Source organism: Dipodomys merriami, unplaced genomic scaffold, assembly GCF_024711535.1.
Source record: "Dipodomys merriami isolate MVZ:Mamm:240054 unplaced genomic scaffold, mDipMer1.0.p SCAF_105, whole genome shotgun sequence".
NCBI classification, from domain to species: Eukaryota; Metazoa; Chordata; class Mammalia; order Rodentia; family Heteromyidae; genus Dipodomys; species Dipodomys merriami.
In genome coordinates, this window is record NW_027202327.1 from 164016 (window position 1) to 190453 (window position 26438).

At 35.7% G+C, this 26438-nt stretch overlaps 1 pseudogene; it reads left to right on the forward strand.

Moving 5' to 3' along the window:
- The first annotated feature begins 14438 nt into the window (after nt 1-14438).
- On the forward strand, nt 14439-14538 carry LOC138811251 (U6 spliceosomal RNA; annotated as a pseudogene).
- The last annotated feature ends 11900 nt before the right edge of the window (nt 14539-26438 follow it).

Consider the following 26438-nt stretch of genomic DNA (forward strand, 5'->3'; position numbering starts at 1 on the left):
AAATATCATAATACTGAAAGTACATAACAGATAAATAAGAGCTGCCTGAGAATATTCATATGGCTATCTTTAGATACTACATGTACATTTAAAAATAATTGTTGTATAATAACCCATCAACATAAAATATAAAGAGTTTCATGGAGGTCAGAGAAAGATGGTAGAGGAGAACCTGGAGGCTAAACAAACTCTCACATACAAAGTAGCTTTAGTGTTCCAGTGAACAGTACTAGCCTAGATAATCACACCAAGTGTGCCATCACTGTACACATTGTTTGGCTAGAGAGGGAAGATCCAGGCAAGAAGACAGATCTGAGCACTTGACAGTAGTTGCGGTTGTGGCAGCAGCTACGGCACCCATAGCCACCATATCTACAACAGAGAGTCCAGGACAAAAGCGCAATATGCAGTGGGTGAGAGGATTCTACTGAACACCAACAAGAACTGACAAGTAGCAGATAAATTCATCCTGCAGATCATAGACCAGTGATAGCCAGGAAAAAAGACTCCTGTCTGAGTAGAATCCTGACATCCTCACTCCTTCTCATGGAGCAGAGAAGGGAAGACTGTCCCTCCCCCGCACCAGACATCATCTTTGATACTGAGAATGGCCAGGCTGAGCAACTAGCTACAACTCAGGCCTTGGAAGAAAGAAAAGAGTCATTTAGCAGGTCACAGGAATCTGACCTGACCTTCCAGGCTCAGATGCACTCAGGAGAAACTCACCTAGCGCAAGCAGATAGAGTTCTGCCCCGCCCCCCCAGAGGAGTGACTATCTTCACTGGGTTAACAGAACCAGAGGATGCCCCTACCTACAGCAGCCTAGACAATCAATTGAAATTCAGTAAACATACACCTTCAGAATGGATCTAGGCTGGGTTCTGGGAGTGTCTCAGGAGCTAGCCCCTCATAGCATCTCCAAACTAGAGAAAACCACCATCTTTCTCTTTCGTGATACTCAAAGCAGATCTCCCTCCCACTGAACTAGCCTGAAGGAGGATCACAAAATCCTAGATAAAGCAGAGCATTTTATTGACTGCTTAAACAAACTGATGTAAGAAATCAACCAAGCCACAGGAAAAACAAACACCACAAGCAGACCAGACACTCCATGAAGAGACTGGTTACAGACAAAGGGGAGACACAGGATCTTCTCATTCCTCACCCCTCGCCCCCCAAAAAATTAAAGAACTCTTTTTGGTACCATTTTTTAAATTTTTTAAATTGTTTTCTATTAATCTTTTTTTTTCTTCTTCTCCTAATCTTTATTTTAGGTGTGTGTGTGTGTGTGTGTGTGTGTGTGTGTGTGTGTGTGTGTGTGTGTGTGTGTGTGTGTGTGTGTGTGTGTGTGTGTGTGTGTGTGTGTTGTGTGTGTATGCTTTTTGAAAAAATCGCTATTGACCTTTGGTCCTTTTTAATTTTTTGTATTTTTTTGTCTTTCTTTTTTTTGCGTGACTTAATTGCTGTTTTGCCTCATCCCCAGATAAATACCCATCATCGTTTATTAGAACTTATCCCTTATTGTGTATATAATTAATCCAGAAATGTATTACTTAATTCACAAACTTTTAGGCTTAACATTTTTTTGGTCTTTTTATTCCCCCAGGGCTGAGCACCGAACCCAGGGCCTTGCACACGCTGGGCAGTTGCACTTCCTCTGGGCTAAAACCCCAGAAACAGGCTTAACATTTTAATAGAAGTATTATATCTTTATAACATATAATTTTCAAGTAAATACTTTTAAGAATTTTTATTTTTTAGTTTTTCATGTCTTCTTTCTATCATCCCACTCTTGTCATCCTATCCTTTTCTTCTCTCAATATCACTTTTTAAAGTCACATAATTTTTAAGTGTTTCACTTTTTAAATTTAAATTTTTCTTCTTCCATTTTTCATTTTCTTCTTTTTAATTTCTCTCCTGTCATTCTGTCCAAACCCTTTCCCTCTCTGAGATTAGGACTTGGTTAAATTTACTTTAACCTCTCCACATACTTCTAATCCTATTTTACCCCACATTTCTCCCTAAACATAATTTTTTCTGATTTGAAAAATTCGTCTTTGCTGTTCTTAGCCCATTAATGCATAGTTGTTTGATGTTGAATAGATTGTATCTGTTGAACTAGGTTGTATCTACAGCCATTTTGACTGTGCAGCTACAAGACTTTGGTTGATGCTTGCCTTAAAATAGTGTTTTAGAAAAAAATTGGTGTCACTTTCATATCAAGTGTGCAGAACAAGCCGGAAAACAGGAGAAAAATGGCAAGTGTGGGTATATCAACTCTCATTCATGATAATCCAGTGACAGAACAGTTAATGAATAATCTAGAGGAGACGTCCTACAAAGAACTAAAATCACTACTGGTAAACGTGGTGAATGAAAAGACTGAAAGCTTGCAAAGGACTCAGTTTGAACGTGATAGGGAGAGAGAGGAAGCAAAGCAAACAACAGGAATCTCGTGACTGTGAGGAAACTACTCAAAGATTGATACAGTAATTTCGTGAACAGGTTGAGAACAAAGAGAAATAAAGGAATTGCGTGAGCAGGCTGAGAACAGTCAAAGAGAAAGAAAGGAATTGTGTGAGCAGGAAGAGAACAGACGAAGAGAGACACAGGAATTGCGTGAGCAGGCTGAGAGAAGTCAAAGAGAACTACAGGAATTCCATGAACGTGAGGAAGCTAATCAAAGAGTAGCAAAGGGATTGTAACAGTAGTATGAGAATAGACAAAGATCAATAGAGGCATTCATGGAAACCAAAAACAGACATCTGAAAGAATTCAGAGAGACCACAAAGGGAATGCTGAATGGAGCCCGACAGCAGGAATGGGAATCCAAGTAAACCATAACCAATCAACTAAGTGATTTGAGAACACCAAATTAAGGAAGTAAAGAAGTTCACACAAGATCTAAAACAAAGCTCCAACAAAGAATCTGAAGCCTACAAAGCTGACCAATTAAAAGGAAAAGAAATAAAAAACCAAGTAGGAAGGTTAACAGTAGGTTAGATAAATGGGGGAAGATGGAGGAGGAGAAGCTGGAATCTGAACAAGCTCTCACATAGAAAGCAGTTTTAGAGTTCCAGTGAACAGTCCTAAGCCAGAGAATCACACCAAGTGTGCCATCACAGGACAGAGAGTTAGACAAGAGAGGGGAAGCCAAGGAAACACATCAGCTGCCGCTGCGGCGGCAGGGTCGCGGCGGCGACCACCGCTGCGGGGTCATACCTGAGACACAGAGAGTCGGGGACGAAGTAGCCAGACGCAGCGGACGAGCGGATTCTACTCAACACCAACAAGAACCGACAAGGAGCGGACATCTTCATCCTGCTTTTTGCAGACCAGAGACGACCCAGGATCCAAGACTCGCCATGAGTACAAGCTCGACGTCCTCACTCATTTTCAGGGAGCAGAGGAGGGAAGGCCACCCCTCCCCACCCAGCACCGGTGATCTCCATCTTGGATACCGACAAAGCTCGGAGGAGCTGCTAGCTCCAGCTCAGGCCTTGGAATAAAACGAGTCATTTAGCAGGTCACAAGAACTTTACGGAGAAGTGACCTGCCAGACGCAGCTCCATCCAGGGAAAAGTCACCTAGATCAGGCGCCAGCCATTGGAGTGCCTTGCCTCACAGGGTAACCAGACCAAAGGCTGCCCCTCCCTCTAGCAGCCACCACAATCAATTGAAAAACAGAAACCCTGAGAATGGCTCCAGGCTGGATGCTGTGAGCTTTATCACAAAATAGCCCCAGGGAAAAGCTACTGTTTGCTGAAAGGCCTCAACTCTACCCAGAACCTAGCCTCATCACCACATCCCCCTTTTGTGATTCTCAAAGCAGATCACCCTGCCAGAAAACTAACCTGGGAGGGGGATCTCAAAATCTTGGGTAAAGCAGAGCATTTTTCTGCCTCTTCCAACCAACCGACATAAGAAACCAATCAAGCCACAGGACCTCAAGCTGACCAGAGCCTCCAACAAGAGACTGGTTACAGACAAAAGGGAGATACAGGATTCTTCCCACTCCTCCCCCCCCAAAAAAAAAAAATCAAAAGACTTTTTTTTTTCTTTTTTTTTTTTTCTTTTTTTTCTTCTTCTTCTTTTCTTTTTTTTGGCTTGTTTTTTGTTTTTTGTTACCATATATATATATAAATTTTTCCCTTCTAAAACTTTTATTAATCTTTAATTTTTGCCTCTTCTGAAAAAATAATTGTTTTCCAGTAACTTTTTTTTTTCTCATCTTGTAATTTTTATTTTAGGAATATGTGAATGAGCGTTTTCCTTTCTTTTCTTGTCTTCTTTCTCTTTTTCTTTCTTTCTTAATTATCTTTTTGGTTTTTGTCTAGCTCTAATGAACTTCTGATCTTTTCTTCTCCCTTTCCCATCCTTAAAGTTTTTCACATCTCCTCATGTTCCTCCCCTTCTCTGAACATATTCACATCCCTCTCTAAATAGACGGTCTTTTAACCTCTATAATAACATTAATTTTTACGTTTCTATTTTTTTCTGGTCTCTCTTCATTCCCCTTTCCGTCTCTTCTTTGACTCTCTCTCTCTACTTGCATCCTACACAACCCATTTCCTGCATTGTGATTAGGACATAGTTAACTCTCCCTGTGCCTCCCCACACCAATCTATTCCTATTTTTTACCCACATCTCTCCCTAATCCTAATAATTTCTGGTTTTCCAAATTCTTTTCTGCGCTTAGAAGTCCTTTAACATATAGTTGTTTGATGTTGAATAGATGTATCTGTTGAACTAGATTGTATCTGTAGACTATTGACTGTACAAACGCAAACTTTGGTTGATGGTTGCCTTAAGATAGTGTTCTAGCACAAAACTGGTGCAATCTTCATCTCAAATGGGCCGAGTAAGCCGGAAAAACACAAGAAAAATGGCAAATTCGGGTATCTCAATTCCCAATCTTGATAATCAGGGATTAGAACAGATAAAGAATAATCCAGAGGAGAGTTCCCAAAGAGCTCTACAAACACTAATAGCAAACATGAAAAATGAGAAGTTTGACAATGTACAAAGGACTCTGTATGAGCGTGACAGGGAGAGAGAGGAGGCATCCCAGAAGTTTATACAGGAATATCATAAGTGTGAGTAAGCTACTCAAAACTGATACAGGATTTGCGTGAACAACTTGAGAATACTCAAAAAGAAAGGGAGGAATGGCGTGAGCAGGCAGAGAACACTCAAAGAGAACTGCAGGAATCCCACCAACGGGAAGAAAGAGAACTGCAGGAATCCCACAGACGAGAGGAAGCTAATCAAAGAGAATTCAGGAATTGAGAGACCAGGTAGAGAATACACAAAGATCACTAAAGGCATTCATGGAATCCATTAACAAAGAGCTGAAGGAAGTCAGGGAGACCACAAAGGGAATGCTGAATGGAACCCAACAGAAGGAATGGGAGTCCAAAGAAACCATAACCAATCAACTAAGTGATTTGAGAACAAACAGTGAACACCAAATTAAGGAAGTAAAGAAATTCATAAAAGACCTAAAACAGAGCTTCAACAAAGAATTTGAAGCCATCAAAGCTGACCAATTAGAAGGAAAAGAGATAAAAAACAAAGTAGAGAGTCTTGACAGCAGGTTAGACCATGCAGAAGATCGAATCTCAGGGATTGAAGACAGCCTAGATATTATAGAGAAAGAGCATACAACCATCCAAGACAAGTCCAAGAAATATGATAGGTCTATCCAACACCTGGAAGAGACCATCAGAAGGCCCAATCTAAGGATAATGGTTGTAGAGGAGCACCTAGAAAGAGAAGTTAATGGTCTAAGAAATTTGTTTAACAGGATCCTAGCAGAGAACTTCCCAAACATACAAAAAGATAGGCCTATTCAGATACAAGACGCTTTTAGAACCCCAAATAGACCAGACCAGAATAGGACATCCCACCGTCACATTATACTCCACACAGGATCAACCCAGAACAAGGAAAAGATCCTTAAAGCTGTCAAGGAGAAAAGGGTAATCACCTATAAAGGGAAACCAATTAGAATTACCTCAGATTTCTCAGCAGAGACAATCAAAGCAAGAAGAGCCTGGAATGATGTATGCCATGCCCTAAAAACAAACAATTATCAACCAAGAATACTGTACCAGCTAAACTCTCCTTCATAACTGAAGGCCAAATAAAAACCTTCCATAGCAAAGAAAAATTCAAACAATACATCTCCACCAAACCAGCCCTACAAAAGATTCTTAAAGATGTCCTACACATAGAAAACCAACAAGACCGCAACAAAGGCCAAGAAACTGCACCCAAATTGAGAATCCAAGAACCTTAGGAAGAACCCAGTTTTCGCAGCCCCCAAGAAGGTGCATAACATGGCAGGAACTCCCAAATACCTCTCAGTCCTATCTCTTAACGTTAACGGACTGAACTCTCCAATTAAGCGACATAGACTGTCTAGTTGGATTAAAAAACAAGACCCTTCTATCTGCTGCCTGCAGGAGTCACGTCTTGCCCATAAAAACAAACACATTTTCAATGTTAAAGGCTGGAACAAAATCTACCAAGCAAACGGCCCTCATAAACAGGCGGGAGTTGCAATCCTAATATCAGATAAAATAGACTTCAAATTAAAATTCATGAGAAGAGATAAAGAAGGTCGCTACATACTAATTAAAGGATCTCTCCTTCAGGAGGATATTACAATTCTAAATATCTATTCGCCAAACAATGGAATAACCAAATTTATCAAAGAAACACTACTTTCCCTCAAATCCCATATAGATCCAAAGACATTAATTGTTGGGGATTTTAACACACCACTCTCCCCACTAGATAGATCCACTCGGCAAAAACTCACCAAAAAACCGCAGATCTAAACAGCTGCATAGATCAACTAGACTTAACAGACATTTACCGAACATTTCACCCAGCAGCATCAGAATACACGTTCTTCTCAGCAGCACATGGAACATTTTCTAAAATAGACCACATTTTAGGCCGCAAAGCAAACTTGTCTAAATTCAGAAACATTGAAGTTATACCTTGCATTCTCTCTGACCACAAGGGAATAAAATTAGAACTCAACACCAAAAGCCACCAAAGAAAGTCCGGTATCACATGGAGGCTGAACAACACACTGCTGAAACATGAGTGGGTCATGGAAGAGATTAGAAAGGAAATTCAAATGTTCATGCTATTCAACAAAAATGAACACACAAATTACCGGCTCCTCTGGGACACAGCAAAGGCAGTACTCAGAGGCAAGTTTATAGCTCTGAGATCATACATCAACAAATTGGAGAGAACTGAAAGTAACAATTTAATGCCACATCTAAACCTCCTTGAAAAAGAGCAGCAAGATAAACCCCAATCCAGTAGACGGAAAGAAATAATCAAAATTAAATCAGAATTAAATGAATTAGTATCCAAAAAACTATAGAAAGAATCAACAAAACAGAGAGTTGGTTCTTCAAAAAACTTAACAAAATTGATAGACCCTTAGCAAACCTTATCAGAAAAAGGAGAGAACACACCCAAATTAATAAACTCAGAGATGAGAATGGATACATCACCACGGAACAACCAAGATTCAGAACATTATAAGGGAATACTTCTCAAAACATTATGCTAATAAGTTTGAGAACTTCACAGAAATGGACCTTTTCCTAGCAAATATTGACATGCCAAAACTAAACCAAGATGAGTTAAACCAGCTTAACAGGCCCATATCAAGTATTGAAATAGAAACAGCAATAAGAGACCTCCCAGCTAAGAAAAGTTCAGGACCAGATGGTTTTACAACGGAATTTTACAAGGCCTTCAAAGCAGAGCTCACACCAATACTCCTCCAACTCTTCAATGAAATTGAAAGAGAAAGCTCACTACCGAACACATTCTATGAAGCCATCATAACCCTCATCCCAAAACCAGGCAGGGACTCATCAAAGAAAGAGAACTATACACCCATTTCTTTGATGAACATTGATGCAAAACTTCTCAACAAAATTTTGGCCAATCGACTTCAACAATTCATCCAAAAAATCATACACCATGATCAAACAGGATTCATTTCAGTGATGCAAAGCTGGTTCAATATACACTAATCAATTAATATTATTCATCACATCAATAGGAGCAAGAATAAGAACCACATGGTTATCTCAATACATGCAGAAAAAGCATTTGACAAGATCCAACACCCCTTTATGATGAAGGTTCTGGAAAAATTAGGAATCCATGGATCATTCCTCAATACAATAAAGGATGTATATGACAAACCTACAGCCAGCATTATACTCAATGGTGAAAAACTAAAGCCATTTCCTCTTAACTCAGGAACAAGACAAGGATGCCCACTCTCTCCACTTCTCTTCAATCTAGTATAAGAATGTCTAGCTACAGCAATAAGACAAGATGCAGACATAAAGGGAAAGAAGAAATAAAACTCTCCCTCTTTGCAGATGACATGATCTTGTATTTAAAGAATCCCATAGAATCCACTCCCAAATTACTCAAGCTGATTCAAAACTTTGGCAAAGTAGCAGGTTATAAAATTAACCCCCAAAAATCAATGGCTTTTCTATATGCCAACAATGAGAAAAGTGTGGCTGAAATTAGGAAAGCAACTCCATTTGTAATAGCCCCACAAAAAATAAAATACCTAGGAATTAACTTATCCAAAGAAGTGAAGGACTTCTATGATGAAAACTTTAAAATCCTGAAAAAGAAATCAACACAGAACTTAAGAAATGGCAAAACCTCCCATGCTCCTGGATTGGCAAGATTAACATCGTGAAAATGGCAATACTTCCCAAGGCTATCTACAAATTCAACGCGATACCTATCAAAATTCCACCCTCCTTCTTCAAGGAAATATAAGAGGCAATCCAAAAATTCATATGGAACAATAAAAGACCCCAAATAGCAAAAACGCTCCTCAATGGAAAGAACACTGCTGGAGGAATATCAATACCAAATTTCAAACTCTACTATAAAGCCATAGTAATCAAAACAGCTTGGTATTGGCATAAGAAGAGACCTCAGGACCAATGGAATAGAATTGAAAACCCAGAAATGAACCTACAGACCTATATCCATCTAATCTTTGATAAGCAAGCTAAAAAAATAGAATGGAAGAAAGACAGCCTCTTCAATAAATGGTGCTGGCAAAATTGGTTAACTACATGTAGAAAACTAAAGCTACATCCTTATATATCACCCTGCACCAGAATCAACTCCAAATGCATGAAAGACCTTGAACTCAAAGCAGACACTCTGAAAACATTACAGGATGGAATAGGAGAAACCCTAGGTCTCCTTGGCTCAGGCCGAAATTTTCAGACTAGAGACCCGGAAGCACAACAAATCAAAGAAAGGTTGGACAAATGGGATTGCATAAGGTTGCAGAGCTTCTGCAGGGCAAATGACATAGCTAGCAAGATCAATAGAAAGCCCATCGATTGGGAGAAGATCTTTACTAGCCATACAACGGACAAGGGTCTCATATCTAAAAGATACTTGGAACTCAAAAAATTAAACCACCCAACAACAAATCCTCAAAGAAACAACAGCCCAATAAATAAGTGGGCGAAAGACTTAAAGAGAAGCTTCTCTGAAGAAGAAAGAAGGATGGCCAATAGACACATGAAGAAATGTTCAACATCCCTAGCCATAAAAGAAATGCAAATCAAAACAACATTGAGATATCACCTCACTCCAGTTAGAACAGCAAAAATCAAGAACTCTAACAACAATAGTTGCTGGAGGGGATGTGGACAGAAAGGAACCTTACTTCATTGTTGGTGGGAATGTAAACTTGTTCAACCACTTTGGAAAGCAGTATGGAGGTTCCTCAAAAGACTTCACATAGATCTCCCCTATGATCCAGCAATCCCACTTTTGGGCATTTACCCAAATGTTTACAAACAAAACCACACTAAAGGTACCAGCACAACTATGTTTATTGCAGCATTATTTACCATAGCTAAGATATGGAACCAATCCAGATGCCCCTCAGTAGATGAATGGATCAAGAAAATGTGGTATATATACACAATGGAATTCTATGCCTCCATCAGAAAGAATGACATTGCCCCATTTGTTAGGAAATGGAAAGGCTTGGAAAAAATTATATTAAGTGAAGTAAGCCAGGCCCAAAGAAGCATAGGTCCCATGGTTTCCCTTATTTGCAATATCTAGTATAGGTATGAGTCAAGCGGAAAAGGTCAGATAATGTGATGTTAGGAAAATGAACCTTTAAATATGTATTTTAATGTTTTCGTTTCTTTCATGCATGTGTTTCTAACGCTTTTATAATATTATTTCTTTGTTGCTTTGTATGTCCCTCCCCCACAGTGTAACCCCCGCTTTCACTATATTTGATGTCAGTATAACATGTGGAGGAGATGGGGACAAACAAGTCGTTTAAGGATTCAGGTGGACCTGTTGCAACAATGAGAAGTACAAAATGTCATGTCAAAACCAACTTTACAATGTCGGTGTGGGGGGCGGGACGGGGGTATAATTGAGTGGGGAGAGGGGGGAGGCTGGGAAGGGAGGTGAAGGTTAAACAAAGGAGGAGGCTGCAATGCTTGGTAAGAAATGTATGCATTATCCTGCCCATGTAATTGTAGCCCCTCTGTACAGTATGTTCTCAAATAAATAAAATAAAATTTAAAAAAAAACAATGTAGAGAATGGGGGGTGGTGAAGGGGGTAGAAGGAGAAGGATTGGGATTGGGGGGGAGAAGGGAGCCTGGGAAGGGATGTGAAGGGTAAATCAAAGGAGGAGGCTGTAATGCTTGGTAAGAAATGTATGCATTATCCTACCCATGTAATTGTAACCCCTCTGTACAGTATGTTCAGAAATAAAATAAAATAAAATTTAAAACAAATAAAAAAATAAAAAAAGAATGTAGAGAATCAAAAAAATAAAAACAGTAGGTTAGATAATGCAGTAGATCGAATCTCAGGGATTAAAGAGAGCCTAGGTATTAAAAAGAACATACAACTATCCAAGACAAATGGAAGAAACATGATAGATCTATTCAACATTTGGAATAGACAACCAGAAGGCCTACTCTGAGGACAATTGGTGTAGAGGAACACCTAGAGACAGAAGTTAATTGTCTAGGAAATTTGTTTAACAGGATCCAAGCAGAGAACTTCCCAAACATACAAAAAGATAGGCCTATTCAGATACAAGATGCTTGTAGAACTCCAAATAGACCACACCAGAACAGCACTTCCCATTGTCACATTATAATCCACTCAGGATCAATTAAGACCAAGAATAAGTTCCTAAAAGATGTCAAGGAGAAAAGATCAATCACCTATAAAGGAAAACCAATTAGAATCGTCTCATATTTTTCAGCAGAGATAATTAAAGTAAGAAGAGCCTGGAAGGCTGTATGTCATGCCCTGAAGACCAACAATTTTCAACCAAGAATACTATACCCAGCTAAACTCTCCTTCATAACCGAAGGTCAAATAAAAACCTTCCATAGCAAAGAAAAAATGAAAAATATATCTCTACCAAACCAGCCCTACAAAAAATGCTTAAAGATGACCTACACATATAAAACCAACAAGACCACAATAATGGCTAAGAAACCACACCCAAACTGAGAATCCAAAACCATAGGAAGAACCAAGTTTCCACAGCCCCCACAGAGGTGGATAGCATGGCAGGAGCTACCAAACACCTCTCAGTCCTAGCTCTCAACATTAATGGACTTAAAGCTCCAATTTAGCGAAACAGTCTGTCTAGTTGGATTAAAAAGCAAGATAATTCTACCTCTTGCCTTTAGGAGTCACACCTTGCCCATAAAAACAAACACATTTTGGTAATGAAAGGCTAGAATAAAATCTACCAAGCATACAGCTGCCATAAACAGGAAGGAGTTGCAATAATAATATCAGATAAAATATGCTTCAAATTAAAATTCGTGTAAAGAGTTAAAGAAGGTGGCTACATACGACTTATGGGTTCTCTACTTCAGGAGGATATTAAAATTCTAAATATGGAATCGCCAAACAATGGAGCACACAAATTTATCCAAGAAACACTATTTTCCCTCAGATCTCACATAGATCCAAAGACATTAATTGTTGAGAATTTTAACACACTGCTATCCCCACTATATAGATCAAATCGGCAAAAAAATCAACAGAGAAACCACAGATCTAAACAACTGCATAGATCAACTAGATTTAACAGACATCAGAATACAGGTTTTACTCTGCAGCACATGGAACATTTTCCAAAAGAAATCACATTTTAGGTCACAAAACAAACTTGTCCAAATTCAGAAACACTGAAGTTACACCTTACATTTTGTCAGACCAAAAGGGAATAAAATTAGAACTCAACACCAAAAGCCAACAAAAAAGTCTTGTAACAAATGGAGGTTGAACAACACACTGTTGAATAAACAGGGGGTCATGGAAGAGATTAGAAAGGAAATTCAAATGTCCATGATATTCAACAAAAATGAACACACAAATTACCAGCTCCTCTGGGACACAGCAAAGGCAGTACTCAGAGGCAAGTTTATAGCTCTGAGTTCCTACACCAACAAATTAGAGATATCTGAAACCAACCATTTAATGAGACATCTGAACCACATTGACAAAGAGCAGCAAGATAAACTCCAATTCAATAGATAGAAAGAAATAATTAACATTAAATCAGAGTTAAAAGAATTAGAATAAACAAAAAACAGAAAGAATCAACAAAACAAAGAGTTGGTTCTTTGAAAAAATTAACAAAATTGACAGAACCTTAGCAAATCTTATCAGAAAATGAAGGAACACACCCAAATAAATAAAGTCAGAGATGAGAATGGAAACATCACCACGGAAACAACCAAGATTCTGAACATTTTAAGGGAATATTTTCAAACCTTTATGCTAATAAGTTTGAAACTTGGCAGAAATGGAACTTTTGCTAGCAATTATCAACATGCAAATACTACAGACCCATAATCATCTAATATTCGATAAAGGTCTAAAAAGATAAAATTGAGGAAAGACAGGCTGATCAGAAAATGGTACTAGCAAAATTGGTTAATCACTTGTTGAAAATTAAGGCTAGATCCTTATATATCACGCTGTACCAGAATCAACTCCAAATGAATCAAAGACCTCGGAGTCAAAGCAAATATTCTTTAAACATTACCTAGAAAGCCTAGGTCTCCTTGACAAAGGCTGAAATTTTCTGAAAAGAAACCCAGAAGCAAAACAAATGAAAGAAAGTTTGGACAAATGGGATTGCATGCAATTGCAGAGCTTCTGCATGGCAAAGGACATAGCTAGCAAGATCAATAGAAAGCCCACGGAATCGGAGATGATCTTCACTAGCCATACAACCGACAAGGGTTTCATATCTAAAACAGACCTGGAAATCAAAAAATTAAATCCCCAACACAAATACTCAAAGAAAATACTGCCCAATAAATAAGTGGGCTAAAGACATAAAGAGAAACTTCTCTGAAGAGGAAAGGAGGATGACCAATAAACGCATGCAGAAATGCTCAATGTCCCTAGCCATAAAAGAAATGCAAATCAATCAACATTAATATATCACCTCACCCAAGTTAGAATGGCTATAATCAAGAACTCTAATAACAACAGATGCTGGAGGGGATGTGGACAAAAGGGAACCTTAATGCATGGTTAGTGGGAGTGTATTCTTGTTCAACCACTTTGGAAAGTAGTATGGAGGTTCCTCCAAAGACACCACATAGAGCTTCCCTATGATCGAGCAATCCCACTTTTGGGCATTTACCCAAATGATCACAAACTAGACCATAAAAAAGCTACCAGCACAAATATATTTATTGCAGCTTTACCATAGCTAAGATATGGAGCCAACCCAGATGCCCCTCAGTAGATGAATGGATCAAGAAAATGTGGTATATATATACAATGGAATTCTATGTCTCTATCTGAAAGAATGATATTGCCCCATTTGTTAGGAAATGGAAAACTTGGAAAAAATTAAATTAAGTGAAGTAAGCCAGGCCCAAAGTAACATAGGTCCCATGGGTTCCCTTATTAGCAATTACTAGTGTATGTCTGAGACACGCAGAAATTGTTAGATAAGTTGATGTTAGGTGAAATGAACCCGAAAATAAGAATTCAAATTTTTTCCTTTCCTGTAATTATTTCTAACATATTTATAAGATTATTTCTTTGTTACTTTGTATGTCCCTCCCCCATGGTATAACCCCTGTTTTCACTGTATTTGATGTTGGTATAATTTGTGGAGGGGAAGGGAAAATTTTTTTTAAATATGTATACAGGTAGACCTATCAATGTAAGTTTTTTCCATCATAAACAGAATTTTACAGAAACAAGATGAATAGCAATTTAGGAAACAATAAGGTTTCCTTGTTACAAATAGGCAACCAAGGATATATGCCTGTCTTAAGATTGCATCATTAATTACTTAAATTTACAGGACACTACATGCTTCAGCAGCACATTTACGCAAATTACAATACAGAGATTAACATGGCTCTTGCACAAGGATGATATGAAAATTTGTGAAGAAATGAAAAACAGTTATTAAACAGTTGATTACAAATATACAAGTGTAATTATACATGTAATTCATAGGAATAAAAGTTAGTTTTACACCATTCAATCTTCACCTTTTTATAAAGGCCTTTACATTGCATAACCTTTATAAAAGTTTTGAAATTAAATAACATTTTCATTTTATCCCAAAAAAATAAAATTCTATAAGGACGTAGGAATTAAAGGAATCTTAAACCTTTTCTATATGGAATGCAATCTGAAAGGACACATTAATGAACCTATATATTATAAAACAATGTCGAATTCAAAGTATTATATCTAGGAGAGAATGAACTAGATGATGGATATTATACAAACAGAATACTAAATATTTTAAAATATACTTTTTTCAGACAAGCACCAGAAATATCTTTAGTTTCTCTACTACCATTTCAACAGATAAGTTAAAATTATTTCTTATTAAAAAATCACAAACGCTACAGAAATAATTATAGATGTATACAAACAACTTGAATGTATATTGACATCAAAGTCAGGCAATTCACTTGGAAGAATACCATGGAATTCATGAATGTTTAAAGTAAGATATTGCTGTTGCTTTGTATTGTGAAAATATTTTGTATGGACACATAGGATGAACTGGCAATTTTGAAATTTAAGAAATTTACCCACACCATTAGGACTTAGGAGAACAAATTGTACAGCTTTCCACAACATCAAAGAGGTAGTGATACATACTTATTCTTTTGGCAATATCAAATGAAGTTTCTTCCAAGTTTTGCTTCAGACCTGGTTTGATATAATGGTTCAACAGAAGGAGATCTAGCATAACTTTGCTATTTCTATTCCCAGCAGCAAAATGCAAGGGGGTCAAGAGGCCTTTAGTCTGGCCATTGATATCTGCATCATGATGAAATAAAGAAGCCACTCTGTTATTATTCCATGTATAAGTACTGTGCAGGGGTGTCCAGCCATTCACAATTATTACATGAATATCTACCTTGAGCCCCCAACTAATGGACAATATCTAAGTGTCCACTGAATGCTTCTCAATGAAGAGGGGTGTACTCATCGTCATCACTAGTATTCACATGAGTGGCCTTTTTGGAAAGTAGTCTCTGCACTGTAGTAAGGCGATTATTTTCAGCAGTCCAAAGAAGAAATTTGCTTGGATCCTATTCCATTTTTCTCTTGCAATTGATACCATTTCTCACTTTTTCATCTTGTTAATCATCTTCATCAGAATTGCCTAGCCAGAGACTTTGAGTGCCAGTGAGTTTGAGGTGTCCATGTATTTCCCCAATAGTTCACATTCGATGAACTGGTCAGAAATATCCGGTGAATTTTTGGCATCTGTTTTTTTCACTATTATTTATTTCCTCTTTATTCATTTTTACTATTCTAAATTATTCTAACTGGAGAGTAGGGAATTGATAGAGAGCAGAGGAAAGATTTTCCTCCGTATTCAAAGGTACAGACTGAAAATGAGGACCAGTGGTGTCTTCATGTGCAGCTTATTCTAGGAATGAGAAAATAGGAAATAATGCCTTTCATGTAAATTATTTGGGAAATGGCTGAGCAGAAAGTTAAATGATGCAACCAAAAATATAAAAGCAAAATAAATTAGGATAATTATGAAGCAATCATATTACCTATGAGAACCATGAAAGGGGAGAGAGGAAGAGACAGATGTGCAATGATCTAGCTAGCCAAGAAATTCATCCCTCTGTTCATTTTATAGAGCAAACAATTTCATTTTTTAAAAGAGATGGAAATAGAATTTAAGATCAGATGTCTCCATTGTTTTTAATTATATTCTTATTATCTTAAATACTTGGACAATGGAATTTCCATTCAACAAATCAGTTTTTTTAAGTATAATGGATCTTTATATAACTTTTCCACATCCTTTCAAACCTCACCCCACTTTAATTTTTTCTAGTTTCATACTATCTGCATTGAATAATATACTTTCACTCTCTTCTTCCATAACTCTCTTTATTCCTTCCTTTTGACTTCCCCTCACACCTTCCAAGTGATAGTTTCCTGACATATATTTTATTGGATTAAAAGTTCAATTTTATAAGAAAATACACTTTTGAAATACTCCTCTGCAAATATCATGCTTTGGTTAATATTTTTGTGTAAACTTGTATAAAGTTCTAGCTTCCAAATATGAGACATATTGGTTCTTTGTTTGTCTGGCTCTGACTTAGCTCATTAATATATTTTTAGATCTATCCATTTCGTTTCAAATAATGTAATAGTCTTCAAAATGGATAGGTGCAATCCAATTGTGTATATGTGCCACACTTTCTCCAACCATCACTCCTCCAAAGGGCATCTGGGCTGTTTCCGTAACTTTGCTATGATGAATAGTGGAGCAATGAACATGGTTGTGACAGTGATTTTACTGTAACTTTTGGAAGAATTCATCACTACCATTATGGGAACAATCCTGTAGCCAGTTTTCCAGAATAAGCACATCCTTCCCTTCATCCTCATCCCAATGTATTGCAAGTCTTCAAAAACACACTTCCCCCTACAGGTCTCAATAAACTAAAACCACACTGTGCCCATATTCTTTCAATACATTATATCATAAATGTACATATAATTTAGTGAGAACCTTCTATGTATTTTCCTAATGTGAGAATGAGGGACATGACAGAGTAAAAGTAAGAAGTATGCAATTTAATTAGCTATTATCACATTTAAAATCATTTTCAGCTCTAATTCATAGCCTCACATAATATTATTATAATCTTTATTTGGTTACTTCATCTAACCCATAATTTGTAACAGGTGAGTTAAAAACAAAGGCTAAAAGTGTGGTTTGATTTTGACACTCATGTGTGAGGTTGCACAATATGGGCAAATAGATGGATTGGAATTAATAGCTCTTATCCATTTTGTTAACGTAGAGATGGTTTTCCCAAAGTGATTTTCGCAATTCGTATTCCATTCACCAACAAGACATGTGATAATTTCCTTTGTTTTGCTCCTTATTAATTTTAGTTTCCATTTTATTTTATAATGGATGATTTCATAAATCTACTGTAGATACAAAAATATGTTAAAGTATTTCTATCTGTATGCATTGATATATACAAACACACATATATTACACAGGTTATAATGATAATGAATAATTTCAAGAACTGTACAATTTACTAAATTATGAAAAATATCGGCGGCTATTGCCTGGCATCCTGGTTGCTCGGGAGGCTGAGATCTGATTATCGTGGTTTGAAGCCATCCTGGGCAGGAATGTCCAGGAGCCTCTTATCACCAAACAACCAAAAGAAAATCAGAATTGGAACTGTGGCTCAAAGTAGTAAAATGGTAGCTTTGCGAGAAAAATCTCAGGGACATCATCCAGGTTCTTATTTCAAGAAGTACAATCTACCCAAATAAAATCTATTCAATTTACACCTGTGTAAGTAAAGTAATTCCATCACCCAAATGCACAACCATGCTCATTTGCAAGGTAACTCTATTTTGTCTGAAGTACCACAAAACATTTTCACTTAAGTTGAAAGCATTGTACCATGGGTATATTCTATCTCTCTCATGCATTTTTCCACTCAAATACTCAAATCTTACAATTATTCCACTTATTTAAAATCATAGCTTTTTACTTTAATACCCATAATATTAGAGTTTGAATTGAGTGTCTTGTGCCCCCTAAATGGGTGTTCTTACCACTTTGTCATGTCTCCAGCCCTAAATTATCCTGATTATTTTTCAGATACTGATCTTGGGCTCAGTCCACGTTATGTTATTCTTCCTGGAATTTAGAATAACAGGTACGTGTCATTGTGTAAAGATCTTTCTGTCCAGTCTGGGCTTTAACCTCTATCCTCACAAGAGTAGACTCAAATGTAGTCAGAATTTTCATAAGTTTGTCATAGCTGATGTTTTTTTTTTAAAGTCAGGTCATTTTCTGCAGGTTTTTGAGTACTGAATTAATTTGTTTTCTTGGGTTGTTTTGTTTCATTTGAATGTATGTGTTGAGTTGTTCCTCACTTTTCTGGTTTCTTTCAATCAAGTTCTTACCTAATGTGCTGAGAAACCAATCCTTATTTTTCACGATAGTCAATCTGAACATGATTTATTCCAAAGCAATTTGAGTAATATTTAAACACCTTCATCTCTATGAATGGTATATAAATGATAAGTGCTGCGAAGGGTCTTTTCATTTTCACAGCAATCTTTGTCATACACAGACAGATCATGAAATATATGAAGATAATAAAACTACAGATGCTAGCAAGAAGAAGGAAAACCTATTATTAATTGTTTGAAAGAGGCTTCCCTTCTAGTGAAAGAAATATGTTGCTTGATGTAGGATTTCTCAAATTATATTGCTAGGATGAAGCTAAACAATCATCTAATTCTACAGAATTGAGGGCGAAGAATCAAACTCCTGAATAATTTACATTTGGGTCAAATAAATCATGTTTCCAAAAAGAGAGTTGACTTTAGAGAAACATGAGGAGTTGTAGGTAAATAGGTGCTTAGCTAATTTTGTTAATTTTTAAACTAACACAGGGAAATAGAGTACTGCAAGTTAAAAAAAAAAACTTCGCATTGCAATACTTATGTTTGTGTGTGTGTGTGTTTGTGTACACATGCACATGTATACACGCACGCGCATGTGCAAGTGCTCATTCATTCATCATCTCTATGCTTCTGTGACCTAGGATATTGATTTACCACTTGAGCCATTGTTCCACTTCTGTATTTTTTGGAGATAATCGCATTTATTTTCATGATTGGACTGGCTTTGAATAGTGGTCTTCATATCTCAGCCTCCAGAGTAGCTAGCTAAGCTTATTCAGCCTCCAAGTAGCTAGTTTAAATTGGTCCTGTCCTCTGTGCTTCACTGCTCTTTTATTCTTGTCCTGAGGTGTTCACATGCGTAAGTCATAGATATGTCTAGTTGCTTTAAGAAATACTCTTACTGCTTGGTACCAGGGGCTCCCATCTGAGCTCTTAACTACTGAGGAGGCTTGAGAACAGAAAGTTTAGTGGACTTCCTTCTCAATCTATAGCTGGGTGCATTGGATCATTTCCACCATCCTGCACTATCCACAGGTTAAGATTGGAAGGACTACAGAATCCAAGCCAGTCAAGGTAGGAAGCAGGACAAGTTGGTGTGCAACTCGTATGCCATTGAAAATGGGAAGGCTAAAAAGACAGATCAGGTGCATGTTCTTGAGGAAAGGGAACCTCTATCCTAAAATTAACCACTGATATGACACCAGTCTAACAAAAACAATTCCCCAATTTGAAGACAATTTCCCACAACCAAAATAAGTATATACATTAACATCCAAAACAGTACAATCTGCTCTTTGTTCTAATATCAGCTTCTTCTGATTATCATATGATGTGACAGAATTGTTTCTTCATTAAACTTATTATATATTTTAAAAGACCTAGAAAATTCTTTCTCACTTATTAAGTGCAAACGAATGGCAAATTGCCTCATTTCTTACAAATTTGACTACCACTATAAATTTATCGTATGATTATTATTAATAGTAATATATTCTGATTTATTACTTTACTTTGTAACAGTTTTTAAACTTTTGGCTTCTCTGCTGAAGTTGAAGTATTTAGATAGCATCATCAAATTATATTACTTGGGTACTTAGGTTAGTTTTCTGAAAAGTTTTAACCAATGGCTTCTAGTAATTACGTTTTGTTTTAGGGGGGGTCCTGTCATGGAACCTGAACTCTGGGCCTGGTTGCTGTTCCTCAAGGCTAGTTCAAGGCTAGCACTTGACCACTTGAGCCACAGCACCACTTCCAGCTTTTTTTCTGTTTATGTTTGCTGAAAAATCGAACCCAGGGCCTCAAGCATGCAAGGCAAGCGCTCCACCACTGAGCCACCTCCCATGCTCTCTACGAAATCTTAATTGGTATGTTATTTAGTATATTTTTAATTTCAATTTAATTTTATTGTAAAGGTAATGTACAGAAGGGATACAGTTACATAAGTAAGGTAATGAGTACATTTATTATGGAAGAAACATTGTTATCTCTTCCACTGATTTTTTTGCACACTCAAAAAAAAAACCTACTGATGTTTTTCCTGTCGCTATTGACCAATGGGTACTGTTCTTTCTTTGTTCATGCATTTTTTATTATAAAATTGATATACAGAGGGTTTACAGGTACTTAAGTCAACTATAGAGTACACTTCATTTTATTTTGTAAATTTCAAATTTTGAACTTAATTATTTTCTATTGTTTCTTTAGGGTAATTCTTTTTTCAGAGTTGTAGGAGTAGTTAATTTAGTTTTGCATAATTTTAACACATGTAAATTATTCAGACATATAGTTTGATTTCAAAATAGTTAACATGTGAATATTTAAAAATTATTTTCTTAAATTTTCTATGGTTGGTGAATTTAAATAAATTTATTTTCTTTAGTTCTAAACATATTTGCCCATTTAACAAATAGTGTATTTTCAAGAAGCACATACTTTATTTAAAAAGGTCATTATTTGGAAATATTTTACTTGAATTAAAAAAAATGTTTGAGCTGGGCATAGTGATTTGTGCTTTCCATTTTTCTAACTACAATGGTAAGTATAAATAGGGTTTGTAATTCAGGAGAGACTGAGAAACTATGAGACCTTATCATAAAATTTCCAGAGTGAAATGATTAGAGATATAGTCATCCCTAGCAAGATATAGAGCACCTGGTTATCATATTCTAAATCTTGAGTTAAAACACCAGTAACATCAATCTTTTGTCTAAATAAAAGGACACATATTTCAAAATGTTTATTATTTAAAACTTGTTTGCAAATTTCTCATGTCTTTTATTTCTGAATTTTCAATGTACTTAACCTATAAGATTCCAAGTATCTTGTGACTATTTTATTTCTACTAAACTTTTAAATAGTATGAGCAATATTGTGATTTCATATATTAAAATACTTTTACTATTTGTGATAATTTCCTCTGTTTAATATGATAATAACAAATGTGTGTATGTGGGATGTGTGTGTGTTTATTTGGTTTTTGTGTATGTGTGCTTTGTGTGTACTTTCTAATGCTTGGGAGATCACACAATTGCTTCACATATGTTAGGCCAATGTTTTACCACTGAGCTATACTATCTAGTTATAATACAAATTGTATTTTAAATTATGACTTTTAAATTTTCATTCATAGTATGTTTTTTCAAAATTACATGATAAAATGTGATCCATCTTCTATCCACATTAGCACTTGCTATTGTTATTCTTTCTCTGATTTTTTTAGAAATTAATTATATTCCTATTACAACTTCTTTACATTGTAACAGATCTATATGATGCTTTATTTTCTATTTTTTTCCCATGTTATCTGACTTTCAGTCCAAACTATCAGGTGGATTAAAAAGAAACTAGATTCAGGACACTTTATTTTTCTCCTCTTTTTTGAAGTCTTTCTGTTTTTTGAAACAATACCAATGACATACAGCTCCTATGTGGTCCACCATTCTTCCTTCTCACACTCTCTTCTGCAGTACATCTCAAGTCGTCATCATTCAGCTTGATTATGCTGTACTGTTATCTAAATCTTAACTCATTTCTAAACTAATTTTAGTTGCATTGAGCAGTATCTAAAGACATTTTCTATATATAATATCATGGGTTTGTATTTTCACAAGTTGTAAAATATGAGTGACTATCATATATTTAGATAACTCTGTAGAATATTGGTCCACCTGCTCAATAATCTCGTATGTAAATTCAAGGAATACAGGTCAGTCAGAGCAATCTTGTAAAATGGTGTAGCTTGAGCCTTCATACTAGCTTTGAACAGTATTACCATTTTTAGTAGTGAAGACAACATAGTTCTACTTTAAGAACAGACACATAGAAGAAGGTAACAGATTTGTCAAAAATAATTTCTTAGTTTTATGGTCCACAGATTTTTAAAAGGATGCTATGATTTTATGAAATAAAAACAGAATCTTAACTGGTTTTATTGGCACTATTGCCTCTCTAGACTTCAAGAATGATCTTAGACTACTACCTCAATACTTTGTTTGTTTGTTTGTATGTCAGTCATGGGGTTCGAACTCTGGGCTTGGGCACTGTCCATGTGCTCTTCAGCTCAAGGTGAGCACTCTACCGCTTGAGCAACAACAAAACTTTCTGTTTTCTAGTGGTTTATTGGAGATAAGAGTCTCATGGACTTTCGTGCCCGGGCTGGCTTTAAACCACGATCCTCAGATCTCAGCCTCCTCACTAGCTAGTATTACAGGCGTGAGCCACCCGCACCTGGCCTACCTCAAACCTTATAAAGAATGATTATCAAACTAAATGTGAGATTTAAAAACCAATAAAACATAAATGTAAAATTTCATGATATTGATCAGTAAAGGTTTCTAAACCTTTGATATGGAAAACATTAATGGCTAAAGAAAAGCAAGAACTGGATTATATCAAGTGATAACCTTTCATAATTCAAGGGACACTATAAGAGAAATGAAAGCATATCCAACAGATAGAGTGCATATATTTGTTCATGCTACAATGTTAATGCTACAATGATTCTTAAACTTAAGTATTTTTATGTCTTCTAATTGTATATAAATTTTTTTCCTGAATAGAATATTTCTTTAAGTAACATATGTAAATTAATAGTCAATAGGAGGAGCATATGAAATAAGATTCTCTTTAGTGTCTAAGAAATAATAAAAAGAAAACTCACTAGTATGACCATTATATAAAAAAGGACGCAAAATATAGTAATGTATTTGTGGATAAATTGATATACTTCTCATAGTGATCGATTTGTATAATACTGCAATCATTTTAGCAAACAAGTTTTTAAGTCTTCAAAAGATGAAAGATAATTGTATAGGATCCAGACATTACACTTCTATGAATGTATTAAACAGAAGTAAAAAACATTTTTGGACACAGAATGTAGTTAATTGACAGTGAACTTGAATAGTATGTGTGAGACCCTGGAAATGATCCCCAAAAACAAATTTTGAAAAGACACACTATAGAGGATGTATGCTGGGCAAATTCCTGTAACTGAATTTTATATCTATTTTAATGTCTGTTCTAAAATTTACAGCATTTCTATTTGAAGAAATGCAAGTTTGTGAAAATTAGGCTTTGGAAACCTATGCAAGTACAATTCACTTCCAAAGGACTAATATGTATACAATAAAAGGAAATAATATATTGTAAGTGAATTGCATATCAGGAAAAAAACTATTGTTAAAACTTCTTCACACAAAATGCAGAACAGCTAAAAAGATGTTTTTGGTGTTGGCTAAAAACTCTTTGTAAACTGCTGCATTTAAAACAAAGATGTGATTTCTGTTTATTTTGAGGGTAATTTTTCCGTTTGAGGTTATACAGAGATAACTCAATCCAAAAGTATATGTGATAAGTGGGATACCTAGGAATTATGCATCACTTCTGAGAAATTTATTTTATTTTTTATTTTTTTATTGGGAAAATACTCTACAGAGGGGTTACAATTACATGGGCAAGATAATGAGTACATTTCTTATCAAGCATTATAGCCTCCTCCTTTGTTTCCCCTTCCCATCCCTTCCCATCCTCCCCCGCCGCCCCACCCAATCCTCCCCGTTACCCCCACCCCACAAAAGTTGTAAAGTTCATTTTTTGACATAACGACTGGTACATCTCATTGTTGCAATAGGTCCACATGTATCCCTATTTTTCCCATGGCTTCCCTCATTTGCAATATGTAGTATATATTTGAGCCAAGCAGAAAAGGTCAGATAATGTGATGGTAGGGAAATGAACCCTAAGTTATGTATTCAAATGTTTTTTTTTTTTGCTTTCATGCGATTGTTTCTAACACATTTATATGATTATTTCTTTGTTGTTTTGTATGTCCCTCCCTCACACTATAACCCCTGCTTTCACTGTATTTGATGTCTGTATAATTTATGGAGGGGGAGGGGAAAAACTTCTAAGTAATTGAGAAACTTTTCTGGAAGAAACTTTTAGCAAATGATAGTAGACACAAATCTATGCATTTGCATTTTATGAAAGTCATATGTTACTTGTTTAATCCAATTGCTTATCTCTACCTTGATAAGAAAAACCTGTTCTCAAGATAAGAGCCAAAAGCAGTGAAAAGAACAAAATACACAATAATCTTGATATATTTTTGACAGTAACAAATGAAATAAAACAATCCCACTTAAGGAACTCCAATATTAGTGTATGTGAAGATGTTCCTGAATGCCAATATCCATTAAATTTTTGGAATTTTAATTTCTAATAACATATGAAAATAAGAACAAGAAAACAAATATAGACTTAGAGTGAAGCAGCATTGAAATCATTTTCTTAATTGTTTTGAAATTTCAAAAGAATTGATTCTCCTTTGCTTTGGAAATCATTTAAAAATATTTATCACTTATGATAATTCAAGTAGCAAGCAACAATAATTTTATATAATCATTATAAATATAATTTTATTACTATTGTAAAATAGAATAAAAAACCAGTCCCAATATATGACCTACCTATCATTATTCTTAAATTCTAATCATTACCTAAATACCTTAAACAATCTAAATAGTTATGTCTTTAACATAGATGTAAATATTCTATACATTTTAACTTAACATTTTCCAGGGGTGTGTATTCATGTTTCTAAGAAATGTTCACAGCAGTTAAAAGATGCTTTTGTGAAATTAATGTGATACAATTCGTTGTGGGTGTTGTTTGCAAGGCCTGGGCATTGTCCCTAAGCCTTTTTATGCTAAAAGACAGCACTCTACAACTTGAGGAAAAGAGCTAATTCCTGTTTTTACTGGTTAATTGGAGATAAGAATCTAACAAGTACTTTTCTGTCTGGGCTAGTTTCGAAAACAATTCTAATATCTCAGCACCCACAATACCTTGTATTATAAGGGTGAGTTACCGGAACTTGGTTTCATGAAGTTTTTTTTTTTTTAATTTTAATTATGTTTTAAGATGTTTGTTTCACTATTATGTATATCATTCTGCAAATAAATTTAGATATATGTATATATTTCTGATGACAAATAATCTCTAAATATGTACTATTCTACACATAACATTTACATATATATATGTATGTATATATATATATATATATATATATATATATATATATATGACAGACTCCCTCTAAAACTTTTATGTTACTATTTTTGACATTTTTCATTTCAAAGGTACAGTCAATTTTTCTAAAAGTTTCCTAGAATGAAATAACTAAGATTTCAATATAAAGTAGAGTTTATTACTTTCAAGGGAATTTTAGATATACACATTGTAGTAACATTTACAGTATATTACTTGAAAAGGTTCTGCCCAAACTCTTAAATATTTGTTTGTAGTTCAGGAGAGAGAGGAAGTTAATTCATACTGATTAGGAATTTGCAATGCTTCAAAAAATCTATTCCATAATTTGTTATAGGCACATAGTCAAGCTACCTGATATGGTTTAGGGGTTTTTGTTTATTTGTTCAAAATTTCAATATGGATGCATGCTCAGTGGTAACATTAAAATTATTAATCTAAAGACAAATAATAGTAAAATCATAGACACATATCCGACGTTCAATAATTAGCACTTATGATGCTAATAATAATTTGCGTGGAGAGAATGATGACCACAGTGTACCCTGATAATGACGATGTTGTGATTGAAAAGGAAAAAAAAAAACTTTACATAACTTTGAAGCTAAATTTCCCACGTTGAATGCATAGTTATTAACAGCGTTGGATTACATAAAATAACAATAACAAGAGGAAGGCTGGGAAGGTGGCTCAGTGGCAGAGTGCTGGCCTTGCCTACATGAGGCTCTGGGTTTGATTCCTCAGCACCACATAAGCAGAAAAAGCTCAAGTGGTAGAGCGTTTGCCTTGAGCTGAAGAGCTGAGGGACAG